The sequence below is a fragment of the Alexandromys fortis genome, unplaced genomic scaffold (genome assembly GCF_014885135.2).
Source record: "Alexandromys fortis isolate MF-2015 unplaced genomic scaffold, M_Fortis_MF-2015_v1.1 scaffold_22, whole genome shotgun sequence".
NCBI lineage: Eukaryota > Metazoa > Chordata > Mammalia > Rodentia > Cricetidae > Alexandromys > Alexandromys fortis.
The window spans coordinates 8208975-8219079 of NW_026067900.1; the positions used below are offsets into that span (position 1 = coordinate 8208975).

Consider the following 10105-nt stretch of genomic DNA (forward strand, 5'->3'; position numbering starts at 1 on the left):
AATCCTTTCCTTTCGATGATTCCAGAAACCGTGAACCAGGGTGACATTTAGATCAATAGGGGCTGGAGTTGTTTAGCAAGCAGGAGAGAGATGCATTGGGCAACAAGCTTCAGACTCTAAGAGTCATTGGGCAGCTGATCCACCAATGCCAGTGACTGGCAGTGCTCTATCCCACAGCTCCGGTGGAAAGAGCAGGCTCACCTAGCTCCTGTCTCCCTCACTCCCTGCAGCAAGTCCTGCTGGCCTCTGTCTTGCTGTCAGTCCCTGTGACCTTCTACTTGTCCATTTGCGAAGGCTCTGTGAATAAGCTGCCTGCTGCAGCACCAGGAACCACTGCCACAAAACCTTTGCCTTTGTTACCTACCAAAGGGAGGGCCAGCGGACCCGTGGACTCCTGCAGTACTTAGCTGTCTGCTTCAGCTTCTCTATAAAAGTTGCCAAGCAATGCCCTTCACACCTCCTCCTTACACTCATACCTCGTCTAGTTTCATTTCTGTTGCTGTGATAAAACCCCAACAAAAAGCAACTTAGGGAAAGAAAGGGTTTATTTGGCTTATGGTTGCACATTATAGTTCATCATTTGGGGAAAGACAAGGCAGGAACTCAAGCAGCTAGTCACATCACATCCGAGAGGAGAGAAAAACAAACGCACACTCATGCTTCCTGCTGGCTACTTGCTAGTTTCCTTAAATAATCCAGAGCCTGAGCCTGGCCTAGGGAATGGTGTCACCTACAATGGGATGAGTCAATTACCAATCAGGACAATCCCACAGACATTCCCACAGGCCTGTCAGATCTAAATAATTCCTGGATTGGGACTCTTCCCATGGGATCCTTGGTTGTAGCGAGCTGATGTTTAAGTACCCAGCTTGAGGCAATGAGATTGCTCAGGCCCCTTACAAATGTCTGCTCCTCCCAGAAGCACTCCATACCAAGATGGAGTTTGAGTTCCAACCCACGTAGGCTTTCTGACCAATTGTATCACCCCAAACTCCTCTGCTTGCTCATATAACACCAGCTCTCTCTCTCTAGAGGGAAGGCTCAGCACATCTTAGCTACATCCTAGAGCCCTCACGCTCAGAAAGCTCACTCCACAGTCCCAATGCATTGGGTCCCTAGTTCCTATTTGTTGGAGGGATTGGATGCTCAAGAAAGCAAGGAGGGTTCTAATCACCCGTTGATTCAGTGACGAAGATCAAATTTCTCTTAGCTTTTTTTTTAAGTCTCATGTGACACTTTGTTGTAAAACTGATGCAAAATAAAAGATTTATGAACACCAAAAGTTGAAAATTGCCAGCTACAGACAGGCTGCCCTGGAAGCCAGAACAAAGACTCACCGTCTTCTACTCCTGTGAGAGCCTTCCATCCTATAAATCGTTCTCAAACAACTATGTTCTAGGGGCCGGGCACTGTCGCAGATGCTCCACCGACAATCTCAATAAGCCGAAGAGGAAGATTTTGCTAGTTCCGTGAGTAGATGAGGAAGCTTCGGCGCCATGGCAAAGCCAGGCACCTCTCTTCTGCAGCATGCAGAGAATGTGACCTGCGCTCTGGTCTGATGACGCTCCTCCACCCCAACAAGACATTAGCTTCCAGTAGCTTTTTATTGTGGATTAATTATGCTTCTTTTTTTTTTCAGTTTTATATACACACTAAGAACTGCTTAGGGAAATTTTCCTACAAAAGCCAATTCTCTTCAAGGAAAAACTCAGAATTCAAGCTTCAGATCCTCTGCTCTTGACAATCGTGTCTGGCAAGTTCATGAATGAATCAGATTAGCACACGATTATGATAATTACCAAGGCTCACTTCTCAGAACGGGTATCATTTTTGTACTTAATTGTGGTTAAATGTCCTTGCGAATCTCCCGGCAGAGCCATGTCACCCCTTTAATTATCGGGATGGAGTCGCAAAGGGTGCAGCACTGTCCTCTATTAGATAAGAAGGAGGCGTGTCAGCTAGGATTAAGTCTGTAACAACACCCCATTCCCAAGACAAGTGCTCCAGTGCTCCCCAACAATGGCATCGCTGAATTTGTTTTCCAATTATATCTTGAATGAGCTCAATAGGTCTCAAGGCATGGTGGGAGAAGCGACTTTCGGGCAATTAGGCTTGGGTACTGCTTGGAGGTCCCACTCAGTCTTCAGGAGTGCCGTTCACAGAGAGGCGAGAGGAACTCATTGCTTCTTAGATTAAGAAACTAGATTTTTTTAAAAATGATTAATAGCCTTACTGTAGCAGAGAGACTACATGGAGCCGTGGTCCGAGGGAGGCAGACAAAACACATGCTAATAGTTGTAACATATATATGTGTACCTGAGCGCGTGTGTGTGTATGATGAATATTTATGTTCGTTCTCACTTCCAGTAAGCAACCCTCATTGAAAACCAGTGTAATTCTGTTGTAATTTATCTGATTACCTTTCATTAGTGATTATGGACATTGTAAGCACTTGACACATGTACCCACACAGATGCACACAAACACATAGTATATATGCATATGTTTGCGATCATTTTCTTTGTTTAGCATCTCTAAACGTCTATTTCTTTGTTGGACTGGAAAGGAGTACCTTGCTCTTAAGCGAGTTGAGAAGGCAGACAGATAGAAATGACTTATCGGCCCTCGGCAGGGAAAAATCTGCATTTTAGAAGTGCTCTGAAGGAAGCCTGTGTTCCCGCAGGACCCAAGAATCTTCCTCTTCACTCTGCTCGGTAATATAGTACTTCAGTACATGATTTTCCCAGATTAATTACACAAGGCTATTCAATAATCATGACTCATTATTCTACCAACTACATCCTATACCAGCAAGCCTGGAACTGACCAAGTCCATCAAATGCCATTTAAAGGAACTAACTTATCTATTGAGAGACACACAAGTGTGCACATACATGCACATAGACACCAACAGAGAGACACATATTCTCTCTCCCTCTCTGTCTCTCTCTCTCTCTCACACACACACACATACAAAGAGGGGGAGGAGGAGGGAGAGATAAGGGAGGGAGGGAGGGAGGAGTAGAGAAGGGAGGGAAAAAGATAGAAGGGGAAGAAGAGAGGGCGAGAGAATGCTTCTGATCACACAAGGATTTGATGGTTGAAGGCCCCTGTCTGTGGAGGGCACCTGCCTCTGAGGTGAGTGGCAAGGAGACTCTCCTAATCAGTTTAATCCAGTCCTGGGCATCAGCAATGACAGTGTTTATAGAACCCCGCCCATCAAAGGAGCAAGAGGCTTTCTTCTCACTTCCTCCCGAGTCTTCATCCATACCATTCCTCTGTCTCTCAAGTTACTCCTTTAAATGCGGGTTAGCCCTGGCTCCCAGCACATCCTTGTGGAAGTGCCCTGGCCCCTCTAGCCCCCCATTCAGCTCTCTTGCTCAGTGCTCTAAGGCTAACACAACTTTTAGCTGACACTTCCTCTCTCTTGCATACAACAGTCCAACTTAGTCAGAAGCTATGAAGAGCTACTGTGGTGTGGAGAACCATGCTGGAGGTGGCATGGAGAAGGAGAGATGGCGTTGTGAATACCTACTAGGTGCCATTCTACAAGCCCTCATTGATGCTTTGGTTAGACACCAATACCCTAGCAATGAAGAATTAGAAATTCATAGGCATTCAATAACTTATCAAAATGGGTTCAGTAAGAGAGAAGGGGAGTTGACATGTATCCGAAGGACCCAAGAGAGTTGAGGGAGTAAGTAGTCAGAATACACTATATGCAGATATGAAATTCTCAAATAACAGGAATTAATCAGCATAAAACATGAAATCATATTTGCTCAGGTAACAAATAACATCCAGAATTCAAGTACATGCCATCCCGTTCTGTATGCCCCATGCAATAAATTACGAGCAGTGGGACAGGGATGGTGTGGGACCAAGTTTTTCCTAAGTTTTACCCCATCTCACCTCCCTGTGCTCTCTTACAATTCTCATGCATGGTTCCCAGTGCCAGCAAAGCTTGCCTCCCTGCTTCTCCCTCCAGAAGGCTACTGTGACTCACAGTCGCCATCTAATAAAGAGGAAATCACAACTTAAAATGTATGGGAGGTCTGTGAGCATGTCACATGGATGAAGAAGTCATCCTAAAATATAGGATGCATGGGTCTCAACAGCTGGGAGGGGAAGTTTGTTGGAAAGACACCTAAAGAAAGGTGTTGGGGAAGAAAACAAAGAGCATCCTCACAGTTGGCAGCAGAAATTTGGCTTCATTGGGGAATGGAGTCTGTTAAAATTAACATCAAGAGAGAAATGAAAAAAGTGAGGAGGGTTCCAACCAATGGAGACACCAACTATCAAACTCAGCAGTCCAAAGCTTGTGAGTGAAAATTAAAGTTTCAAAATGTTGTTGAGGGGTCACATGTAGATTCCAACTTCAGAAAGTATTGCAGTATGAACATTTTTCACACTAGCCCAGGATGGAGTATAATAGATGTTTATTTATTAGGGGATAAACTCACAGAATTTTTTAGGAGTAAACTCACAGAAAGAATAGAGATCCACAGTCCTCTGTGAGGGGCACTGGAACTGAATCCAGCAGCCAAGGAGCCCAAGCATACTTTTTGTCTGCATATATAGTATATGAGATGACACCCAAAGTGGGTCATTATCTTAAAAGCTATTGGATAAAGGAGTTCTCACAGTAAGAAAGAGCGTTGAAGTAGAAAGCGTTGAAGTTATATGGGTGGGTGTGGTAGTTTGAATGCAATTGCTCCTATATTCTCAGGGAGTGGCACGATCAGGAGGTGTGGATTTGTCGGGGTAGGTATGGCCTTGTTGGAGGAAGTATGTCACTGTGGAGGCAGGATTTGAGCTCTCTTATATGTTCAAGCCACACCCAGTGTCTCAGTTCACTTCCTGTTGCCTGTGGATCACAATGTATTAACTCTCAGCTCCTCTTCCAGCACCATGTCTGCCTGCATGCCACCAAGTCACACCCTAATGATAATGGACTAAACCTCTGATACTGCAAACAAACTCCCCAGTTAAATGTTTTCCTTTATAAAAGTTGCTGTGGTCGTGGTGTCTCTTCACAGCAATAGAAACCCTAACTAAGACAGAGGAAAAGAGTGGAGTGGAAGAATAGGGGAAAGTATGAAGCCAGTGTGGTTCTCTAGGAATGGGGTTTCTGGCTGACTAAAGTTACAGGAAAATAAGCAGCAGAAGTGGACAGTGGGGAGGGGGTGGTTGACAAGAGCGACTCATGGCCTGGCTTATCCAGCTGTGTGGGAAGCACTCGGTACATTTTGCCCCGCTGATGAAAACATCCATCTGCCCAGTCCTCGTGGCCTCCCTGGCCTTTTGATGTGGCTCAGTCTTTTTCCAGATCCTTCTACCATTTTGAAGTCTTAAGCTTATATGCAGACTTTGTTTGTTTACAATCTGGTTGCCCTGGCAACAAGTTCAACCTCAGAAAGCCATGGATCATTATCTGTTTTATTCTTCAGAATCTCCAAAGGACCCTGATCCAGAGGAGATACATAATACATGTCTGTCATACAAATATAGAAATAGCGTCCTACTGGGGGTGTGAGGTCTTTGTTTTTCCTCATAGGGAGTAAGTGTAAGATAACTGCTTTTATAGTCCAGTATGACATTGTCTATACCCTGTCACCTCAGATGCTGTGGGCAGACCCTTCATTATCCACCCAACAGAGGCTGTGGTTTTTCCTCCATCTGCGTCTGCCTTGCAAGGAGAGGAGACCCATTCCACCGGGGGCAGCAGGAACCAGAGGACTTATAGCATCATAGTTTTTGTGTGCAGGCCGTGGCTCCCACCACGTAAGTGCCTGATCAATTGTTGGGATAATTCTTTATTCATGAGACATGTACTTCTCAAGACTATCGGGTACAAATCCCCATTTTGGAACAAATCGTTTCTAGCACCTGCCCCTGAAATGAAATTAATGGATAATAGAACTTTCCCACACAAACATTTTTTAAATCACTGTAATACCCTAGCTTTAATATAAAAAAATAAAAAAGAAATCAAAGGAAAGTAAGCTATAATAAAAAGCAGTCTACAGTTCACTGTCTGAGAGCCCTGGGATGATCACATCAGGAAATCCTCCAAGGTAGTTAGATGCTTTCTTGGTACCAACACAGACTGATGTAGATGTGTTTTTTAAAGACCGTAACACTACGAGCCATCACCGCAATTGTTGAAATAGGGACGGCGGCAGGGCTGCGTCCCCGGCACCCGGCCGCCCGCATGGCTAGCTTATGCCCAGAAATAATTACACGGAAACTGTATTCTTTCAAACACTGCCTGGCCCGGATAGTTCCAGTTCCTTATGGCTAGCTCTTACATATTGTTCTAACCCATTTCTAATATTCTGTGTAGCCCACGAGCTGGCTTACCAGGGAGGATCTTAACCTGCGTCTGTCTGGAGCGGGAGAACCATGGCGACTCCTCACACAGCTTCTTTTTCCCAGCATTCTCCTCTGTCTACTCCGCCTACCTAATTTTCTATCCAATAAAATGGGCCAAGGCAGTTTCTTTATTAATAAGAAATCACTCCCACATCATTTCCCCTTTTTCTGTTTAAACAAAAAAGAAAGGCTTTAACTTTAACATAGTAAAATTACATATAACAAAACAGTTATCAAGTAAGAATTACAGTTACAATATTTATATCTATTTTATCTCTTATCATAACTAAGGAAAACTATAACTAACCATTCTTCAACTCCATCAAAGACTCCAGAAGGATATAATATTACCTATCAAACAAGAAATAAGAAAACTCTAGAAATGACAGAGACATCTCGCTGCCTGGACAGTCACCCAAAGTTCCTCTGTACCGTTGGGGCATCCATCTTCGGCCTACAGGCCCATAGTATCCAGCAGACATTCTCATCAAGCAAGAAATTCCAAAGACAGTTCAGTCACTTTTTGCTGTGTCCTGCAGAATGTCTCACAGACTCTTTCATGAAGCAGGAACCCCAAAAGGTCATCTCACCTTTAGGCAAGTTCAGCAGTCCTCTCTCTGCGGGTTCTCTGTGTCCAGTTTATGCAACAGTCCAGGCAAGAGCAGTTTCTTGCCCAAATGGCTATCAAACTCCATAAGGATTCTCTTCGATGCCCATCTTCCTCTTGAAATAGATTGGTGCTGCCAGGAGCAAATGTGTCTCATTGTCATGAAAAACCCTAAGTTATTAAAATATCTTAAATGCCATATTCTGCAGCCTTTGAAAGATATGAAGAATGCCTATCTAACTAAAATATCTCTCTATATATCTAGAAAATCTAACTAACATGACTACAAGCTTAAGTATTAGCGATGATTATCCATTAACAACCTATATTTCCTAATTATACATTACATTTTTAAATGAACTACACAATCACAATACCTTAATCAAGATCAAAAATACATATACATATAACAAAATTGACCATAAAATCCATACCAATGCAAATTATTCATATCTATATCATATCCCCCTTTAAATGTAAAAGAACATTTATAAACAATATTTGGGAACATGGGCGTAGTTTTTTCTCTACAAACTGCTTCCTGCTGAATAGGGGCGTCGTTAATTAGGTTGTTCATGATATAACCTGTATGCTAGTTTCATCTCAGTTGGCAATTGAGCGAAGCAATTTTTTGAGGGTATTCACAGCAACCTTTCAGGAGGGCGTGGTCTATCATACCAAATCGGAATAGATGCAATCCACAGGGTCTCATCCTCTGCAAAAACAAAAGAAGACCCTCTCCAAAGCATCATATCCTTAGACCCAAATTCTGAAATCATAATACCCTTATATCCATTTTGGTTTAGATTGGCAGCCCATGTAATGAAATGTCTCTCTGTACTTAGCTCCTTCACAGTCAAAAATTTTAAAGAAAACACAATGTACATAATCCAGACTCTCTGTGAATTTTCCATTTTTACGTGGCTTATATTTCTTTATTTCTTTTAATCTATAACTCTCTGTACTTCTGTACTCTGTCTCTTTAAAGACTTTACCCTTTTTCTTTTTAAGACATTAACTTTATTCTTTATATTCTTTTTCTTCTCTTTCCCAAGCCTACGTACATTTATCCAACAGTGTCTGAATCTGTTTTATTGTGAATCTGTAATTTCTTTACTATACAGGAGCATTTCTTAAAATGTTAAGCATTTCTTAAAAACTTAAGTTGCACCATTTACAGGTAATACGGTACTGCCTGTGTCCTGCCCAGTCTAAACCTTAACTGCACGGTTTTAAGGTAATTACGGTAGTTCCTGCCTGAGATCAGCACAGTTCAGCATGGAGCAGCCGCTCCTGCCTCAGAGTCATTTGGTGCCCCTGAACCATTCACAGTTTCAGGCACACAGCAAGTCCACATTGGAGCCGCACTCAGCAGTTTAACTCTGAGACTGAGTGTGCAGCACAGAAACTCTTTTCATCCAAGTTACAGCCAAATCTGACATGCAGAGCACTGCGCAGTCTGAAAATGCGTCTCTGTATAGCGGCAGGAATCCGCCATGCTCTTCCGCCTGCCTAAGCCTGATTCTGCCGTCTGCCCAGGTGCAGGCGGGAAGCGCTGAGCCATCGGCACAGTCTCAGAGCACTCTCCTCCGATCCCAAGCGGGAACACAAACATCCAGTCCCATAAAAGCCTTGAAATGCTTTAAAGCCAGAGTTCACGCTGGCAGCACAGCCCCAGGAAGCAGCGCTTTAAAATGACGCGGCTTTTTTTTTTTTTTTTTTTTTTTTTGCTGTTGCTGAATCAGGAATCTCTCTACAGAACGCCACCAACAAAACAGCAAAAATCTGTGTTAAACTCTCTCTCCCTTATTTTTAAGCCTTCTCAGGTTTTTAAGTGGATTTAGCCATCACGTCTGGGCGCCATCTGTTGAAATAGGAGCGGCAGCAGGGCTGCGTCCCCGGCACCCGGCCGCCCGCATGGCTAGCTTATGCCCAGAAATAATTACACGGAAACTGTATTCTTTCAAACACTGCCTGGCCCGGATAGTTCCAGTTCCTTATGGCTAGCTCTTACATATTGTTCTAACCCATTTCTAATATTCTGTGTAGCCCACGAGCTGGCTTACCAGGGAGGATCTTAACCTGCGTCTGTCTGGAGCGGGAGAACCATGGCGACTCCTCACACAGCTTCTTTTTCCCAGCATTCTCCTCTGTCTACTCCGCCTACCTAATTTTCTATCCAATAAAATGGGCCAAGGCAGTTTCTTTATTAATAAGAAATCACTCCCACATCACGCAATGTGACTTTCCAAACTGATGAATCCCTTGTAAGATCTAATAATGGGACCGGTGATGACTTGCAGCAGGTAAGAGCACTGGCTGCTCTTACTCATTCAGATTTGGTTCCCAGCACCCTCATGACAGCTCTCAACCATCTGTAATTCCAGGTCCAAGGGTCCTGATCCCCTCTTCCAGCTTCCATGGGTACAACATGTACACGGTACACCCATACACATAAAAGATAAATAAACACAATGTGGAACAAAGATCCAACAAAAATTTCCTATGAAGAAAGGAGCCAAACATAATTTCATAGTGCCCGATGTTTGAAATCATAGAAAACCAACCTATTAATTTTAAATACTTAAAAGTGACATAGAAACTAAGACTGTTGGGAAAGAAGTCTCCCTGTTTCTGGCAGGCATGAAGCTGACCTTTTAGACGTTGGCGGAATTACATGAGCATACCTAGCCTGCCTGGCCTACAGCAAGGGCAGTTCTATTCCTTTGTTATTAATATGTATATTAAGTCATATTTTAAACTCATTCTCATGATAATGTGATTCAGCTTAAAAGGTTATAACCCTGAGACCAACCAGTCTCAATGCTTGCTTCAAAATCATGTTTTGTAGCCCTTTCAACCCCTGAAAACAAAATTCTTGGATAATATAGTCGGCTACATATATTGCCCCAAGTCAGTAATACAAGGGTGAAATAAAATAAGCTATAGCAAAGTTGTATATGTGTGTGTATGTGCATATATGCATGTACACCATTACTAGCATATATTATTATCAACATCAATATCCCACTCGGTCCACTTAATGCTGGCTGGGAACTCTTGAATGGATATAGCAGCATCCATTGGGTCCTAGACAATCACACTAACCACCACATCCCCAAA

At 43.2% G+C, this 10105-nt stretch overlaps 1 long non-coding RNA gene across 1 annotated transcript in view; it reads right to left on the minus strand.

The window, feature by feature from the left end:
* Nucleotides 1-9211, minus strand: part of LOC126490720 (uncharacterized) — a 133470-nt gene extending 124259 nt beyond the window's left edge. Inside the window, exon 1 of the long non-coding RNA XR_007589228.1 lies at nt 6465-9211. This is a non-coding gene — a long non-coding RNA (uncharacterized lncRNA). The remainder of the gene's footprint in view (nt 1-6464) is intronic.
* Nucleotides 9212-10105: the final 894 nt, after the last annotated feature.